At 43.5% G+C, this 19,629-nt stretch overlaps 1 protein-coding gene across 6 annotated transcripts in view; it reads left to right on the top strand.

Moving 5' to 3' along the window:
* LOC146867949 (uncharacterized) overlaps window positions 1-19,629 on the top strand; it is a 507,623-nt gene that overhangs the window by 139,037 nt on the left and 348,957 nt on the right. For 2 of the 6 annotated variants that reach the window (XR_014962394.1, XR_014962388.1), the window contains 2 exons: window positions 10,076-10,261; window positions 10,903-11,019. The exons of the other annotated variants lie outside the window; for them this stretch is intronic. The gene's annotated coding sequence lies outside the window, so the exon portion shown is untranslated. Of the gene's footprint in view, window positions 1-10,075; window positions 10,262-10,902; window positions 11,020-19,629 lie in introns of those variants that run through there. 6 annotated transcript variants of the gene reach the window in all.

The following is a 19,629-nucleotide window of genomic DNA, read 5'->3' as shown; positions in this document are numbered from 1 at the left end:
TTATGCCAAACCCATCTATTAATGCACTCTTCAGGACTTCATAATCATCAGCATCCTCTTCTCTAACAGTGAGGAGCTTGTCTCTACCTTTATCAGAAAAGGAGAGCCACAAGATTGCTGCCCACTGTTTCTGGGGGACCTGTTGTACTCTACAGGCCCTCTCCATAGCAGTTATCCATTTGTGGATATCATCCCCACTCTGGTAGGGAGGAACAACCTCGGACAGGTTCCTATGGTCTGGAATGTAATCTCTGACTCTAGGGACACTGTTGCTGCCACCAGTGGGTTCTAACCCTTCTTTTCTAGAAGCTCTCTGGAGCTCAAAGGCTTCTCTATCTAATGCCAACTGCTTGGCATTAAGGGCAACTCTTGCTTCCTCATACTTTAGCAGTTTGTACATTCTTTCAGAGAAGGTTTCTCTTCTAGGAAGATATAAGTTCCTCTGGTGGACAGATTCTCGGCCAGAGTGATATGAGTGGTCAGATTCCCTAGAAAGGGACCTAGGCCTCTCCTCCACTCTGTCAGTTCTCTTAGGGAGAATTCCTCTGTCCTTTTCAGATCCCTGTGGATCTGGCCCTTCAACCACAGAGTCCAGGTCACCTTGATTTTCATCATCTGACCCAGAGATTATAGCTGACCCACCCCCTGATTCAGACCCCTTTGCTCCTAGAACTAACTAAGATCATCTGCTGACAGCAGATCTATCAGGTGTTGTGTGGAGGGACTCTGTCATATCCTCAGGTGCCTTGTAGCACACATGGCTTTCAAGTCAAAGAAAGTCATGTCCTCATACTGAGGCTGAGTGGACCCACTGGTTCCAACCCTTAAGGACATTCTAGTGTTGTGCAGTGTTGTACTACCTACACTAGTTTGTGGCCTACTGAGCCTAGCTTGAGCTGTAGCAAGGGTGTGCTATCCCTTCACACACAGCTCTAAGTTCAGTAGAACTTGTTGATACTAAGCTTGACTTTACATGTACCTTGAGTACCTTTAGTGGTTTTCAGTTAGTAATTCAAATAGAGATTTTCTGGTAAAACAATGACAAGCTGTAATCCCACACGCTGCCCACCAATGTGAGAAGTTGGCCTGGCATATGCTGGTCACTAGTTAAAGTGGCCACCTTGCACCAGTCCAATTCGACTCTTATGGTAGATAGGTTTAAGACAACCTTTTAAAGAAAGCTAACTAGTGGTAGCTGTGGAGAGGAGCCTTCAGGCTAAGTCTCAGATGAATGTAAAGCAGCTTGTTTTACCATATAATCTCTTGAATTACCAAATGAAAAGACACCACACAGGTATATCTATAAAATATATATGTATTTATTTCTAGACACACTCTACTAATCTCTTTATGAGATTAGAAGTCATGAACATATGCACAAATCAATGTTTCACAACAAATTAAGCACTTATATGGCTGGGGCCCTAGGGGCGTACCAGACCATATACTAAAAAAGTGGTATGAGAAGAACGACTTGAGAAGAGAGAAGGCCTAAGGTCTTCAGAAGCGCTGGGGCCTCACTAATCCACTCAAGGCAGGTAAGTAAAGGACCCACGGGAGACGCATGCAGTGTGAGAACACAGCCGCGGATCCCAATAGACTTCAATGGACCAAGTCGCGGATGGAATTTTAAAGTTTTAGGATACTTCGGGAGAGTCTACAAGTAAGTCACTTACAGGGTAAGTAGTTCTAGAGCCAACACACACAGGAGCACCAGAGTACTCGAGTTACCTCACCCAGGGAAGCTGGGTGCATAGTTGTCGGGTCGCGGCGTAGTTTCCAATGGGAGCCAAAGAAGACTTGCTGCTTGTGAAGACAGGAGAAGTGTCCGGTGGAATCCAAGGCTGGATTCTGAAAAAAGAAGACCTGAAAGCAGTGGAGACAGTGTTCAAAGTCACTTGCCAGTGACCCGGGGCCAGGAAGCTGGATGCCCACAGAAGTCGGGTGATTTCAGGTGATCATGGGTGTCTTGACTCTTCAGCCACGAGGTCCAGGAGGCATCGACGATGACCAGGAGCTGGATTCGGGATATTCCACAAAGTCTGCAGCTTATTAAGGTGTTGGCAACCGGATTGGAGCCAACAAGCCTTGGCAACAGCAAGTCTTGTGGAAAATGAAGAAAGTCAACAGTGCAGACCAGCAAGGTCTGAGGGACTCGCCCACCAAGGAAAAGTCAGGGCAGTCCCCGGGCAACCAGGGGAGCCCTTTGGTTTGATGAAAAAGTCTTCAGGGGACCCACAAGCCAACTGGCACGGGATCGCAAAGATGCCTCAGGAGGATTCACTTCACAGGAGCCCACGGTCACTCAGCACAAGGTAGTCCACTGATTCTTGGTGGAAATCCGGCTGGAGGCTTGGACCACATGTGGTCCAATGCACAAGTTCATAGAATGTCGTGAAGGGGTTGCACTCGACAATAGTACATGGTACCCAGTTATTGCTGTTCCTCGTCACTCGTGGGGTCCACTCGTCTCAGTTTTGCTGGGGACACACAATGGCCGTCAGGAAGTTGGGAAATCTACTTTTAGGGCTGCAGGGACTTCGGACTCCAGCGGGAGTGGGAAAGATTGTGACCATTGAGTCAAAGTTTTGGTGCCTGCCTAGCAGGGGAGTCACTCCTTGACTCCAAGGGAGATTCTTCAGTCTTCCAAAGGTAGTGGAACGTCGAAGGTCCAGGATTCTTCTTCCAGAGCGTCGTCCAGGGATATCTAGTTTGCCATGGCAAGGTTTCCCTATCTTATACTAAAGGAAAGGGAGGGACTAGCTCTATGATCACTCCTATGGGAGGGTCATGGGAGTGGGTGGTTACACCCACTTCCCTTTGTCCAGTTTTGCACCAGAGCAGGGGCTGGTAGCCCCTGAACCGGTTTGAGCTGGCATATGCACAGAGGAGCCTACTGCTCCCCCAGTGCAGGACTTCAAAGCACTTTAGGAATGCACCCACCCAGCCCCAATACACTAAATCCTGTCTGAAAGGTGGTTACACCTCCCTGTGATAGGATGACTATTGTTGGGCCTCCTCCACTGCGAGTTTCGGTCAGCAGCAGGAGGGCAGGTGCTGGTGGCATCCATTTTGTGATGCCAGGGCTCTTTCAGGATTCTACCGTGTTTCCACAGTAGGTACATGTCTATCCCTCTAGAAGGGTGGGATCATACTCCCACACCAGTTACTGGTGTGGGAGTATGATTCCAAAGCGTTTGACACCAAACACGACATGTTTTGATGCAGCCATCCCAAAGTTAGCATTTACCGCTAGGTTATAATGCACTTAAGAGTATATGGTTTAACTGCATCCACAAACAGCTACAGAGAATAGACTCTGAGAGCTGCAGAGGGGCCCTGCTCAGGCAGAGGCACCCCCTCACATGGAAACCAAGCACCCTGCCCTCAGGATTAATAGGGCCTGCCTTAGGGGTGACTGATTTACTGGTTTATATGGGTGTGTAAGGGGAGATATAGGGAACCTATACCTCAGTGAGGAGTGCTAACACTACCTCCCCCAGGCTGCAGTAGCAGGCCAGTGGTGTCAGATTTAGTCTGCTTCCCAGGGGTGGCATAATACATGCTTCAGCCCCTGGTAGGCCTGTGAAGTACCTATGCCCTTGGTACCTAAGGTACCATATACTAGGGGCTCATAAGGTACCACAGTATCCAATCACTAGTGCATCTAATGTGCACTCCAAGTTGTTTAGAGAGAACAGAGAGGCTGGGGCCCTGATTACCAGGGACCCAGCTAGACTATAGCCAGAAACCAGTGTAAACATCAGAAAAAAAGTGGGGGCAACATAAGTGCAGATCCTACTCTCCTACAATGGGTGAGTAGAGCACTCGACAAACCCTGATTGATTGATTGACATTTGTACATATAAAATTAAATATTGCTTTATTTTAAGTACCCTAGAAATACACTGAAACCAAAGGCTAAAGTAACGGTATACTTAGGTGAAATGTTCAGTAACAAAATAACTTTTTAAACTCCAAAAACCAATGAAATACACCAGTTATAGTTATCTCAAATAACTATAACTTGTGCCCTTAGGTAACGATAACTTCTGCTGTCGCAATGCACTGCTAATTACCCAACATATTACATCCCTCATGACATCTTCTATGACATCATTGATAATATCACTGTGTATGGCGGGAGTATGAATTATAGTTACCATAGGGCATGCATTATAGTCTCTTGAGATAAGTATAAATATAACTGGAGTTGAAAATGTTACATTGTTACTGATTGATCATGGCACCTAATTATAACATTACCTATATATATATGTATATATACATATATATATACATATAAATATATATATATATATATATATATATATATATATATATATATATATATATATATATATATATATATATATATATATATATTACCTACTGGCGGTCGCCAGTAGGTAGTTATAGTTAGGACCCCTTTTCCATAGGAAAACCTCAACATTCTATTTTGAATAACTTTGGCGCCGGTCGATGAATCCTCGCGAATTTCTCAAAATAGGTGGGGCGCTACGCTCCGCTCCTACCCTGAAAGTCTCGGGGGGATCCGTCAAGCGGGGGCTGAGATAAAAGGGGGGTCCCAAAACGCGTTTTCCCCATGCATTTTTCCATAGGACCTTTAGAACGAGCTACAGCCCGAACGGCTGAACAGAATTACTCGAAATTTGGCAGAGAGGTAGTCCCTAGGTCAAGGAAGTGCCTTTTGTAGGTTTGGTGTAAATCTGTTCAGTAGATTCTGAGAAAATAGCCTTTAAATCAATATATATATCTGAGCCCGCTTACGGTACGCTTACCGTACGCTTACCGTAAGCGTACGGTGGCGTGCGCGAGCGCGATTCTGATTGGCTCTTAGATCTTAGTAAACATTCGAATCGGCCGAAACCAGGAAGCGGCGGCCGCCATTTTGTGTATTTCACTCAGAAAAAAAAGAGTGAAAACAAGAAAAGGGGGCAATGAGGAGAGTTACAGACCGCCTTACATTTGTGAGGGGGTCAAAGAAGGACTGTAAAGTACAAAGAAAACATTTATTGATTTTAAAAAAAATCACGGGGTACGCGTACGGTAAGCTTACGGTAAGCGTACGGTAGAAAAAAAAAAAAAAAAAATGAAAATCAGATTTAAGTGTTTAGATATTAGGGGGCTCTAAAAAGAGCCGTTGTGTTTATGAAATGATTTTTTAGTGGTACCTACAAGTAAGTACCGATGCAGAGTCTAAGGTTCAAGAGGAAGACTCTGTTCCCTTCATCATTGAAGTGCACACCATCTCCTCTATAAATGTCTTGCATGTCATAACGCAAGTTGTTGTGGTAAATGGCACCCATACCATAGTCACGGAGGAAAGCAGAAACAGATTTGTTGACGTGCTTTCTTGCTTTGTCATCGCACCGCGTGCCCACCGTGCGTGCACGGCACTAACTGCGTAAAGTGGGCGCGCACGCCACGAATGGCGTAAAGTAACTTAGCATTTAAAAAACCGTACAAATTCACTGAAAAAACCATAGGTTTCACACACGTTATAGTTAGGAATTAGCATTTAAAAAACCTTGCAAATTCACTGAAAAAACCATAGGTTTCACACATGTTATAGTTAGCGGAAATTTTACTGATAAAAAACCAATGAAATTCCCCCGTTATAGTTAGTGCAGGCAACTATAACTCACGCGACCGCAATCTTCTGCTGATGACATATGTGTCTTTATGAAAAAAAAATATTTGTAATATATGTATAGCTAAAAATGTATGGAAGAAGACATGGGCAAATAAGTGTCTAAATACAGTATTAGCATCAGCAGAGGATTGCGGTCACGTGAGTTATAGTTGCCTGCACTAACTATAACGGGGGAATTTCATTGGTTTTTTATCAGTAAAATTTCCGCTAACTATAACATGTGTGAAACCTATGGTTTTTTCAGTGAATATATATATATATATATATATATGCCAAAAGGAATCCCAAAATGCCTTCACAAAGTAGGAAAACAGGCCCTTCAGTCGGGAGTGATTCATAACAAAGTTCTTTATTCCAAAAGGTACCGGCAGGTAAGCATTACGCGTTTCGACCGTACAGCGGTCTTAATCATATGCAATTACATGAGTAACCGGTATGTTTGAATTTGCATACATTAGTTAGGAATTAGCATTTAAAAATCCTTTGAAATTCACAAAAAAAACATAGGTTTCAGGGACGTTATAGTTAGTTGAACATTTGACTCATATAAAACCAGAGAAATTCGCCTGTTATAGTTAGTTGAGCTAACTATAACTCGCACCCGCAATGCACTGCTGATGATGTCACATATTGCATAACTCATGACATGGTCAGTGACATCACTGATGACATCACTGATGACATCTCAAATGACATCACTGATGACATCACCCATGACATCATCCAGTGAATGTGTGTTTCTATAAAATGTAAATATGTTTTATATATATATGCCAAGGTGTATAGAAGAATGAATGCATTTACAAGTGCCTAAAGTAATTATTTCGTATGTATGTGACTGACTGTATAAGTGAGTAATTGAACGTGTCTTACTGAATGCATAGGTTACTGACTAAACTGTGTAAAAGTCTGTATTAGTCTCTTCATTGGTGTGTAAGCAACTGCATGAGTTGCTGAATACCTACATGAGTGTCTATTTAGGTTATTGATTTGTTGTCTGAGTATCTGTATGGGTCCCTGAGTGTTTGTGAGGGTGGGTGGGTGTATGAGTCTGTGCATAGATGTCTGAGTGGGTGATTCAGTGGTTGTATGGATTAAAAAAGTGCATCTGGAAAGGGCAGAATGGGTGAGTTAGTGTGTCTATGGGTGTGTTGGTGAGTGAATAAATGTCACAGTGGTATATCTGTGACTCACTACATATGTTTTAAGCCACTATATGTGAGTGTTGGAGTATATAAATGAGTATACGTGAGACTAAGTTATTTCAAGAGTGGGTGTATAAATAAGTGTCTGCTTCTATCAGTGATTGTATAAGACAGTAAATATGTGTTAGTATCTTTATAAATAAGTGATGTGGTGTGTCTAAAAATAACAAAGTTGGTGTTTATAACTGTATACATGATTAAATGGGTATGTGATTCATTCTTTGTAGTACTGACTAGGCGTGTGAGTAACTCTATGGATGAGTGGCAGCGTATGACTTCATGTATAGATGTATGAGTGCATATTATAGTCCTCTATTGATGAGTAACTACATGTATAAGTGACTGGATGTGTGTGTAGACCTAGAAAATAGTGAGTGCATTCTTCTTTGTATGGTTTCAAAAATAGTAGTCAGCATTTTAGAATGGGTGTATCAAAGTTTATATGAGAGCATCAGTATGTGCATCAGATTGTCACGTGGATGATGTCATGAGTGATGTCATTTGAGATGTCATCAGTGATGTCATCAGTGGTGTCACTGACCATGTCATGAGTGATGTTATATGTGACATCATCAGCAGTGCATTGCGGGCGCGCGTGTTATAGTTAGCTCAACTAACTATAACAGGCGAATTTCTCTGGTTTTATATGAGTCAAATTTTCAACTAACTATAACGTCCCTGAAACCTATGTTTTTTTTAGTGAATTTCAAAGGTTTTTTAAATGCTAATTCCTAACTATAACGTCTGTATAACCTCTGGTTTTTTCAGTGAATTTCAAAGGTTTTTTAAATATTAATTTCATATTTTAATATTTATAAAACCTATCTTTTTTCAATTATATTTTTTAATATTTTGGAACTCTATTATACTTCTTGTTTTTAACTTTAAAAATCATGTAATGTTTGATATCTTCCCCAAAAATATGTATATATATTTTTGGGGGGGGAGAAAACTGCACTTCCATACCGGTAGCGTACCAAGCTCCATCACCACACGAATCCTATGCGCCATATTGCTTAACTCGTAAATGATGCACATTTCGTATCCAAGTCACCCCAGGTACTATGGTATCCGACGGGTACGCAGTACCAAGCCACGCGTTACGTTATGTACGTATGGGGTCACGCCTGCTGCGCGTTACGTATTCACCGAGTACACGTTGTCATGCCCTGTGTTACATCACAGACGTATAGTATTGCGCCGGGTACGCCATTCCCTTTTTTTTTTTGGGTCTCAAAAGAATATCTAAATAACTTTAAACAGAATATGAGAGCACACAAAAATCTAAATTATTTTAAACATTTATATATTTCTAACTGTAATAAACTTATATTATGATAAATATATTTTGTCAAAATCGCATCGGGTGCAGCCTCCTTGCATGCGCGGTGCGCGATTGCCATGTGACCTTAAAAAAAAGCATTTGATTGGTTCATAACATTTCCCATTGTAACAGTTGTACGATCCCACCCATTTTACTCATTCTCTCAACAGCGTTTGATTGGAGACACCTCTTCTGCTTAGAAAGCTTTTTTGAAAAGTGTTTTCCTGTATACACATATCTTATACTACACACAACATGCAACGATCATCTTGATCAATATTCATGCTCTGTACATTAGCCTTCCACGTGTGATTGCCATGCATCTCAAACGTTCCATCAAAAAACAAATATGTGTTACACGATGCCCCTGGTGTGTGTGTCTGCACATTATTGTGCTGCCTTTCGGCCAGGGTATTGCTGGCTCTAAGGAGTATCATCAGCCACGGGCAGACTGCACATCCTAGATCACATGCCATCTCATTAACGATAGTTTCCGCCCTCCCGACACATGCTACACTAATCTAAATTGCACACTCTGCGAGGTCGAAACTACAAAAGAAACACGCATAAGTACACTTTCTGGCCAGGCAGGAACTGAACAACACCCAAGTCCCCGGAATAATTATTCACACCCCTACGCAGGCCTGGCGTACGCAAGCCCAGCCCACTTTGCATACATATAAATAGGATAACCACGATGCCACACATCCCTCTTCTTCCACACTACCTCAAATTATTTGCCGCATCCACCTCGCATATCACAATGCGCAATAAAAAAAAAAATGGATCCATGAGGTGTACTCCATCCTGCCAATCAACACGGGCTCTAAATTGTGAGCCCTACTGCCCGTCGTCTACGAAAGGGATCCATGAGGTGTACACTCTCCTGCAATCAACACTCCATCTGAATTGTGAGCACTGCTGCCCGTAGTGTTTGCTCACACACCAATGACAGCAGCTAAGCAGAGCGGCCTGGGTGCACAGGGCCTCCAATTGAGCGCGCTGCGGCGAGAGGGGTGGGGTGCTTCAGCCTAGCTGCGCAGGTCCGAACAAACGATATTACCATGTGTTATGATGTGATCTTTGACCTCATTCAGTCACATCTGTCTCATTTTAAAGACCTGCTGGACTGTACTGTAGGCCTGAGCCAGCGGGCAGCGCTGCCCTACAGACACCTCTTCAGCACGGTGCTGCGGGAGGGATGGAATGCATCAGCCAGACTGCGCACGTGCGAATAAGCGATATTGCCATGTGTTATGATGTGATCTTTGACCTCATTCAGTCACATCTCTGTCTCATTTTAAAGACCTGCTGTACCATAAGGTAGGCCTGAACCTACGGGCAGCGCTGCCCTACAGACACCTGTTGAGGGCGGTTCTGCGGGGAGGTGGGGTGCATCACCCTGAGTGCGCACGTGCGAAAAAGCGATGTTGCCGTGCATAATGATGTGATCTCTGACCTCATTCAGTCACATCGGTCTAATTTTAAGGACCTGCTGGACCGTACTGTAGGCCTGAGCCAGCGGGCAGCGCTGCCCTACAGACACGTGGCATTGGCTTTTAGGACACTGTAGTGAGCTCCTTACTAAGTGTACATGCACATAGGCTCCTGCCACTGCATTACACATGCAGATTATGCTTCTAGCATGCGCTCTGTTCCTTTGTATGTGAACGTTGGCATAAAATATTATTTAACCTTGTGTATTCTCGTGCACTCCAACTCCTCTTTGAACCACGATTACCACTAACAGTTGGTAGATCGTACTTCAAAAACAAAGGATGCACTCAACTCCTATTTTCTATCAAGCTTGAAATAAACCTTCATTTACCTCCAGACGTTTCCACCATTAAATTATTCCTCCCTTTTCAGACATTCCATTGATTGCCACAAGAAGGGCGGAGCGGGAGCTGACCTTACAATGATGCCCTGGCATTCTGACACCTTCCATCGTGGCATCAAGACACCGTCCCCGACCGGAGACCTGGTCTATCGGACAAACATACCCCGGACTAGGAGCTTGCACCAACACGTCGTGGGACACACCAGTGGTGGCAGGTGAGCAGTGAAGCCTCTGGGTGCAAGACCTACAATTGAGCACAGTGTGGGGGAAGGGGTTGGGGTGCAGCACCCTGGGTGCACAGGTGCATGCAAGCGATTTTCCCGTAGCTAATAATGTAGGACTATATTATCAAACAACGGCGATAACGTTGTCACCACTTTAGCGACAGGAAACTGCCGCTAAAGCGATGATAAGGGGTTGATAATATGCCCTTGTAGATTCCAATAGAAGCCCAAGTTCACACCAGAACCTGGGCTTCTAAGGGAATTCACAAGGGCATATTATCAACCCCTTATCGCCGCTTTAGCGGCAGTTTCCTGCCGCTAAAGCGACGATAATGTTATTGCCCTTAATCTCTGGCCTCATGTATTTAATTTGAAGGACTTGCTGAACCACACTCTTTCTCGCAGACCCCAGCGTCCTAGACAAACGGGTGACGGAGGGTAAACACTAAGGGCTGGGTGCAATAGGCTAACGCTCTGTCTCCTCCTCCCTCTCTTCTTTTGACTCTCCCTCCCCTTCTCCCTTCCACCCACTCCCCCTCCCTTCCATTCTCACTATGGTCCTTTCATTCGGACTACCTTTCTTTACCTCTTCCACATAGCACACATACTTATGTTTCATTTTTGTCTTGCAGGTTTCCTACGCTGCTTCCACTGGAGTCCAACCCACTTTTTTTTATTATACTGTTCTATTATAGTTACATTTCTATTTATTTCTGTTTTAATAAAGGTTACTTATTTTTTCAAATAAATAACTGAGTGTATAGGTCTTCTTTTTCTGATGACACTTGTCTATTGTTTATTGTGAAAATCATCTGTTTCTAGGAGATTTTAAGGACAACATTATTTAATATTAGAGAGCACCTACCAAACATAATCTAATTGACTATTAGACAAATGAAGCCTGGGTAATTGTACAACTGCAAGAGTTCTATGAGTGTATCACTTTATAACACCATAAGTACTGCCCGTGTGATTACAGAACAAATAAGGCACTGCCTAGGACCACCGAGGCTTCAGGGACTGCCGAGGCCCACCCTGCATATTTAAATAAAGACCCGGAGTGTGGCGATCCACGGACTTCAGTTGGCCTCGAACCCCCCGAACAATTAGTAAACAATACCTGGGAAGGTGACGCTCCCCTAGGCTGCAAAATGTCTCTGTGCCCTTCCGCGCCTAATTTACACGTGACATTAAGATCCCCAGTCCTACAGAGACCCCACAATATAATAATTGGATTGGCCATGTAACATTACCCACCCACCAGGGGCCTCATTTAAAAGAACGAGTGAGACCCCGCTTTTTTTTGTTTTGTTCTTTTCTCTCCATTTTTACCATCCGCATCCCCTCTATTACAGCGATACAAGGTTTTCCTCCTCTCGCTTCAAGTAGTCGAACAAGTATTTGCTATCACAGGGTGGAAGCCATGCACCACCCTCTAATAGCAAACATAAATGTCCAGCGAATGCATACCCCGGGACATTGTATGAGCTGCGCCTGAGAGGTCGTCCTCCCTACTACCATGATGCATTTGTTAGTATAAACGCATACTAACACTACTTACACACGTGTAGTACAGCGACCAGAATGTAGTGAAGAAGCAGAGGAGGCGCAAAATATAAAAATATAAATCCTACCAGAAGTTGGATGACAATAGTTCAATGAGCCGACGACCCTGGCATGAGTAGAAACAGCTACACAAACAAAACGGGTCTTCAGCACAACGGAAGCAATTTTGGAAATATTGCTGAGTGGTGCCTTCTTTTTGCCTTTTCCCACTCGTCACCAAATTTATGTAGTGAAGAGGCAGACAGCAGTGAATCCAATAAGTAGATTTATTACAAGAAAACAAGACACCTGAAACAACCACCAACAGGCGCAGACAGCAAAGCAACCGTCTAATCCAGCACCGTGTACAAACTCCTCAAGGTTCCCCTCATGACAGCCCTACATTCTAACATTACATACTGAGGGCCATATTATCAAGGAACGACGTTAAAATTCCTGCCGCTAAAATGGCGATAATGGGCTTGATAATATGCCGTAGAGAATTCCAAAAGAAGCCCATGTTCTCGTGTTAAGATGGGCTTCTATTGGAATTCTCTACGGCATATTATCAAGCCCATTATCGCCGTTTTAGCGGCTGTTTCCTGTCGCTAAAGCGGCGATAATTTTAACGCCGTTCCTTGACTATATGCCCCTTAGATTTTAGTAGAATTACATACTAACATTCACCTATGACTTACAATGGAATACTACACAGAGCACATGACTTTACAGCAATGAGCTCATAGTTTCATCCACGAGTCTTGACACCGGCAGGGGTAAGACTTTCGCTTCCTACTCCCTATATTGTATAAACGTAAACTAACACTTCTTCCAAAAATATGCTACAGCGCCCAGAGCACATCACTTTACAGCAATGAGCTCACAATTTAGGCTCACGGTTTAATCCCCGAGTCTTCACACCAATAGGGATCAGTAGTTCGCTTCCCACTCCGTATAGACTATAAACGCATACTAACACTACTTACACACTTATACTACAGCGGCTAGTATCCTATACCGCCCAGAGCCCATCACTTTACAGCAATCAGCTCGGTTTCATCCCCAAGTCTTCACACCGGTAGGTGTAACTACTTCGCTTCCCGCTTCCGGTATACTATCAACACACAGTAACGGTCAGTAGTTCACTTCCCACTCCCTGTATGTTATAAACGCCTACTAACACTACTTGCACACGAATGCTACAAACACCAGACCACATCACTTTACAGCAATGACCTCACGGTTTAGACTCTCGGTTTCATACCCGAGTGTAGCACCATATCATATCACCACCATGCCACTCTGAGCAACACCGCACTTTCAGACCGTTAACAGGGATAACTACCTACTGTCGACCGCCTGTAGGTAATCCAGAACAAATTACAATAGTTCCTTGATTCTTTTAGCTTTCAAAAATTCTCTCTATTACTGTCTTTCTACTTTTCCATATAAATAGTTTTTTAAATATTCAAGTACACATCGAAGTCAGAAATGCAACGTATTCTATCAACACACTTTCTAGAACATTCTACAACACGTGGAGGTTAAAAGTTCATCAATTTTTTTAAACCTAACGATATTTTTTTGCAACATTTTCTCGAACATTTAACGGCACGTGCAGGGTAAAAGTTCACAATTGTTTTAAGTTCGAACAGTGCCTTCCAAATGCAAGTAGGAGGTGTGGTTGAGTTGAGCAAATTTTATCCTATAATATGTACTATAACATATACGTGCAAACTGCTTTTTCTTAACCAATCACACACATACTTTTCCACAAAACAAATGTGCACCCTACTTTTAAAAAACAATGCTTTTCATCTCCCAATCAGGTACCGTTTTGTATGCGAAAAGAAACTAGTTCCCCATCTTTAAACATATCTCTTATTCTACGAAGGAACTGCATGAGCTACAGACATCTTTCCATACCTTCCAGCCATACCTTCAAAATGCTAGTGTGGATCGTAGGACATAGCTATGTTTTCTGGTGCAAGAGGTATGCAGAACAGAGACGTATTGACTTAGACCTAGGTTTACAAAATGTGGACATTAGATGGTATGGACAGAGAGGATTGAAGTGGCACCAATTGTTGCCTTTGGTTAAAACCTGTTTGCATCTCCAATACCCTGACCTCATGATTGTGCACTGTGGTGGAAACGACCTAGGCACATTGACTGGGGTAGATTTGGAAATGCTTATGAAGGACACCTTTGGACAATTGATGTTACTTTTGCCTCAAACTGTCTTTGTCTATTCCAATATATGCCAAAGACAGAAGTGGAAATGGTCCAAACAATTTTGTCCTCAGATTGAAAAATCTCAGAAAAAAGTCAACAAAGCTGTGTCTGCATACCTCAGAGACCACAAAATGGGGTCCATATACAACAACAACATACGTTTTGATATGGAGGATATATACAGAAGTGATGGAGTACACTTCACAGATCAGGGAAAACGAGTTTTCCTGAATAACTTGAAGCTGTGCATCCGCACTTATATGTAACTCCAACTAATGAACACAAGGGCTCTTTTTAGAGCCACCCTATAACTTAGAACTTTGGCCTGCTATTTTAGGGCCAGATAACACCAACTCCGCACCCTCGCCAAAATTTATTCTCCACACAGCTGTGGCGCAGAGGCAAGACCATCTCACTTTGCAGCACAGACCTCTCGCTTTGATCCCTAGCTCTACTCACCCACAGGGATGAGTAGTTTGTGTTCTACAAATACCATATTGATTTACCTTCGCACTCCCTATACAACACCACATAAGCACCATTCACAAGCTACAATGTTCTAAACAAAAGTTCATCCAAGTACCTATAACTACATGCTGACACTACTTGCACAGATGTGGCACAGCGGCCAGAGCACATGACTTCACAGCATATGACACACAGTTTGGGCTCACGCTTTAATACCCGACTCCGGCAGCAGCTCAGTTTAGCAACATGAGACTCTAGACAATACCTCACATGTATTCCGTACCCTAGGACTTTCATACCAGTACGGGTCAGTAGTTCGTCCTAGTAGTTATAAACACATCCGGACACTACTTCCACAACTGTAGTGCAGCGGCCACGGAACATGACTTCACAGCATAAGACACACAATTTGGGCTCACGTTTTAAACCCCGAGTCCCGCACCAGCTCACCTTACCCGCATCAGACTCTACCCAATACCTCACTTAATTTCCATAGCCCACCACTTACACACCGGTAGTGGTAAATACTTTGCTTTGCACCCCCTCTATAGCACACCATAAACACCCCACAGAGGTTACAGTGCTCCTACCCTCCTATTTCCCACTTCTTTCCCCCTTTTTTCCCCCTCTGAATCACAAAATTGCGGCCAACACTTCCAAGTTGCAACCGCTCACACCGCGCGCAGCCAATCAGCAACAAGCTCGTGCTCGTAACGCCTCAGCCAATCAGATGGCAGAATTCCCAAATATCGATATCTGTAAATTTTGATATTTCTCAAAAACTACTGAACGAATTTACACCAAATAAACAAAAGCGTGCTTTCTAGACCAAGACCCTTCTCCCTGCCAAATTTGGGGTAATTCCGTTCACCCGTTCGACCTGTAGCCTTGTCTAAAGTTTCCTATGGAAATTAACATGGAGAAAACATGTTTTGGCACCCCCCTTATTTCTTGGCCCCCTCCGTGACGAATCACCCCCAAACTTTCAACATAGGAGCTGATCTCAACAAAGAATTAGTTTTGAAAATTTCGCGAAGATTCATCAATCGGCGCCAAAGTTATTGGGAATAGAATGTTGCCATTTTCCTATAGTAACTAGGTCCTAACTATAACTACCTACTGGCGAACGCCAGTAGGTAATATATATATATATATTCACTGAAAAAACCATAGGTTTCAGGGGCGTTATAGTTAGCTGGACATTTCCCTCATGCAAAACCCTAGAAATTACCCCGTTATAGTTAGTTCAGCTAACTATAACTCGTGCCCCCACAATGCACTGCTGATGACGTCACATATTACATCACTCATGACATGGTCAGTGACATCACTGATGACATCACTGATGACATCTGAAATGACATCACTGATGACATCACTGATGATGTCATCCAGTGAGTGTGTGTTTCTGTAAATTTTAAATATCTTTAATATATATATATAGGGAAAAACCTATGGAAGAATGAGTGGGTGTATAAGTGTGTGAATGGATGATTTAGTAGGTGCGTGACTGACTCTATAAGTGAATCATTAAATGTATCTTACTGCAGACTAGTGACTAAACTGTGTGAATGTCTGTATCTGTCTGTCTGTTGGTGTATAAGCGGCTGCATGGTTTTGTGAATAGCTATATGAGTGTCTCTATGGGTTATTGATTGGTTGTCTGAGTATCTGTTTGGGTGGGGTGTGTGTGACTCTGTGCATACATGTGTGAGTGGGTGATTGCATGGGTGCATGGTTTTAAGAGTGCATCTGTGATGGACTGTATGGTTGGGTCAGTGTATGTATGGGTGTGTTAGGGATTGAATGTATATCTCAGTGGTACATGTGTGACTAACTACATATGTGAAAGGCAGTATATATGTGTGTAAGAGTATATAAGTGGGTATATGTGAGAGTGTGTGATTGTGAGAGTGGCTGTATGGATGAGTGTGTGCTTGTATCAGTGATTGTTTAAGAGCGTAAGAATGTGGTACTATTTTTATGAGTAAGTGAACTTGTGTGTGAATAACTGCATAGGTGAGTAAATGGGAGTGTAATTAATTATTTGCATGACTGACTAGGTGTGAGAGTACCTCTATGGATGATTGGTGGTGTGTGAGTGTCTATGTAGGTGTATAAATGCATATGATAGTCCTGTATTGAGTGCCTGTAAGTATGAGTGACTGTACAGGTGAGTGAGTGGATGTGTGTGTAGATCTGAGAGTCAATGAGTGGGTATGTAGTTATTGGTATTGGAGTATCTATGGTTTTGAGAATGGACGTCTGAAATTTTGATTGAGTATATCAAAGGGTGTGAGAAGATGCAAAAATTTATCACATGGATGACGTCATCAGTGATGTCATTTGAGATGTCATCAGTGATGTCACTGACCATGTCATGAGTGATGTAATATGTGACGTCATCAGCAGTGTATTGCGGGGGCGTGAGTTATAGTTAGCTGAACTAACTATAACGGGGGAATTTCTAGAGTTTTGTACGAGGGAAATGTCCAGCTAACTATAACGCCCCTGAAACCTATGGTTTTTTCAGTGAATGTTTAAGGTTTTTTAAATGCCAATTCCTAACTATAACGCCCCTGAAACCTATGGTTTTTTCAGTGAATTTCAAAGGTTTTTTAAATGCTAATTCCTAACTATATCAGGCCTGAAACCTATGGTTTTTTTCAGTGAATTTCAAAGGTTTTGTAAATGACAATGTTGAATGTATTAATTGTTATACTGATTTTTTTTATACTGATTTACTACATTTTTTAAACTATTTATTTTTAGATATATTTTTTTTAAAGGATTATAATTACATTATATATTACAATACAAAATATACTTTCTCAGAATGAATTACTTTAGTTTAAATACTTGGCAAATAGGCAACAGACTTTTAAGTACAGAAGTTACAGTTGTTGCAATGGGCAACACAATTTCAAACACAAATCAACATTGAGCTCAATGTGAATTTCTAGTTACATGCAATTAGTTACTTTATGGATTACTTTTCTAACCACAGGACTGGATCCTAGATTCAGTCCTTGGACATCTTCTGTAAGCAGTTGAGTAAAAGCGCTTTGGTTACAGTAGTAATTTTTAAGGAATATTATTGTATTTTAAAAGTTGACAGAAACTTTTTCCCATAGAATCACCAATGTTATCCTATGGCAGAAAATTCACTTAACAGGTAAGTAGTGTTATCGTTACTTTTCCTTACTCAGTGTTGGATCCTGGATCCAGCACTGGCCAACCTCCTGTAAACAGTTGAAAGAATGCATTTAAGTCATACAGACGATTTTTTAGGAATATTTTTAGTTTGTGAAAATAGACACTTAGAAACTTTTCTGGTGAAAACCACACAATGGATTCCTAGGGAAGGAAATACAAGTTACTGGTAAGTACGCTTAGAATTACTTTTCAGGGTCAGTGCTGGGCTAAAAGATGCAGCCCTGGGTTCTCTCCTGATAACAGGTGAGTAAATCGGGATTCGTAGTTCGGCTGATTTTAGAGGAATATTTGTAAGTTTAAAAAATGGACACAGAAAATTTTCTGGTGAAAACCACACAATGGATTCCTATGGAAGGAAATACAAGTTACTGGTAAGTAGGCTTAGAATTACTTTTTAGGGTCAGTGCTGGGCTAAAAGATGCAGCACTGGGTTCTCTCCTGATTACAGGTGAGTAAATCGGAATTCGTAGTTCGGCTGCTTTTAGAGGAATATTTGTACAATGGTGAAGGAAGGGGGAGGGGCCCGAGGTGACGTGTGCAAACACGCCCTGTGGCGCATTTTAAGTTGGGGAATTGATTCCTCTTCAATCCTGAGGTCCCCTGGGAGCCAACTAGCCCACCAGGTACCTCCAGTATGCGCCAGGGAGCTGCATTGCAGAGAGGTATTCAGAGGCCGTGCCCCTTTTTACAACACTCTGCAACACAGCTCCGTGGCGCTTACTGGAGGTACCTGGTGGGCTAGTTGGTCCCCAGGGACCCTCAGGATTGAAGAGGAAATAATTCCTCAACTTAAAACGTGCCACAGTGCGTGTTTGCACAGATCTCACCTCAGGCCCTGCCACCTACCTTCACCACTGTGCAAACGTGCCCCGTGGGGTGTTTTAAGTTGGGGGAATAAGTCCCCTTGAATCCTGAGGTCCCCTGGCGGCCAACTAGCCCACCAGGTACCTCCAGTATGCGCCGGGGAGCTGCGTTGCAGAGAGGTGTTCAGAGGCCACACCCCTTTTTACAACACTCTGCAATGCAGCTCCGTGGCGCTTAGTGGCGGTACCTGGTGGGCTAGTTGTCCCCTAGGGGACCTCTGGATTGAAGAGGAATGAATTCCCCAACTTAAAACGCGCCACAGGGCGTGTTTGCACAGTATCACCTCAGGCCGTGCGCCCTACCTTCACCACTGTGCAAACACGCCCGTGGCGCGTTTTAAGTTGGGAGATTAAGTCCCCTTGAATCCTGAGGTCCCCTGGCGGCCAACTAGCCCACCAGGTACCTTCAGTAAGCGCCAGGGAGCTGTGTTGCAGAGAGGTGTAAAAAGGGGCGTGGCCTCATTACACCTCTCTGCAACGCAGCCCTCTGGCACATACTGGAGGTTCCTGGTGGGCTAGTTGGCCCCCAGGGACCTCCAGTACTGAAGGGGAATTTGTTCCCCCTCTGCAAACACGCCAGGGAGCGCGTTTGCAGAGTGATGAAAGGAGGGGGCGTGGCCTCCTCCCCATCCCGTTTAAAAAAAAAAACTCTTTTTAAGAAAGGGGGCTGTGTAGCCCCCCTTCTTTTTCTTATTTTTTGACCCTGGGGACCCCATCCCCCAGGGCCTGCCCCCAATTTGTATTTTTTTATAAAAAAAGAATCGGGAAGGGGGCCGCGTGGCCCCCCTCCCGAGGCCATAATTTGCCCCGGGGCATGGCCTTTTTTGTTTGTTTTGTTTTTGGTGGGGGGCGGCCTTGCCCTCCTCCTGTGTCCCCTTTTGGCCCCGGGGACCCCATCCCCCGGGGCCGTTTATTTATTTATTTATTTTTAGTAGGGGGGCCGCGTGGCCCCCCTCCCAGGCCACTACTGGCCCCGGGGACCCCATCCCCGGGGCCTGGCCATCTCGTTGGGGACCGTGGGGGGCTCCCAAT

This window comes from Triturus cristatus, chromosome 1_2 (genome assembly GCF_964204655.1).
Source record: "Triturus cristatus chromosome 1_2, aTriCri1.1, whole genome shotgun sequence".
NCBI lineage: Eukaryota > Metazoa > Chordata > Amphibia > Caudata > Salamandridae > Triturus > Triturus cristatus.
Note: the sequence above shows the minus strand (reverse complement) of the source record. Positions and strands in the feature narration are given on the sequence as shown.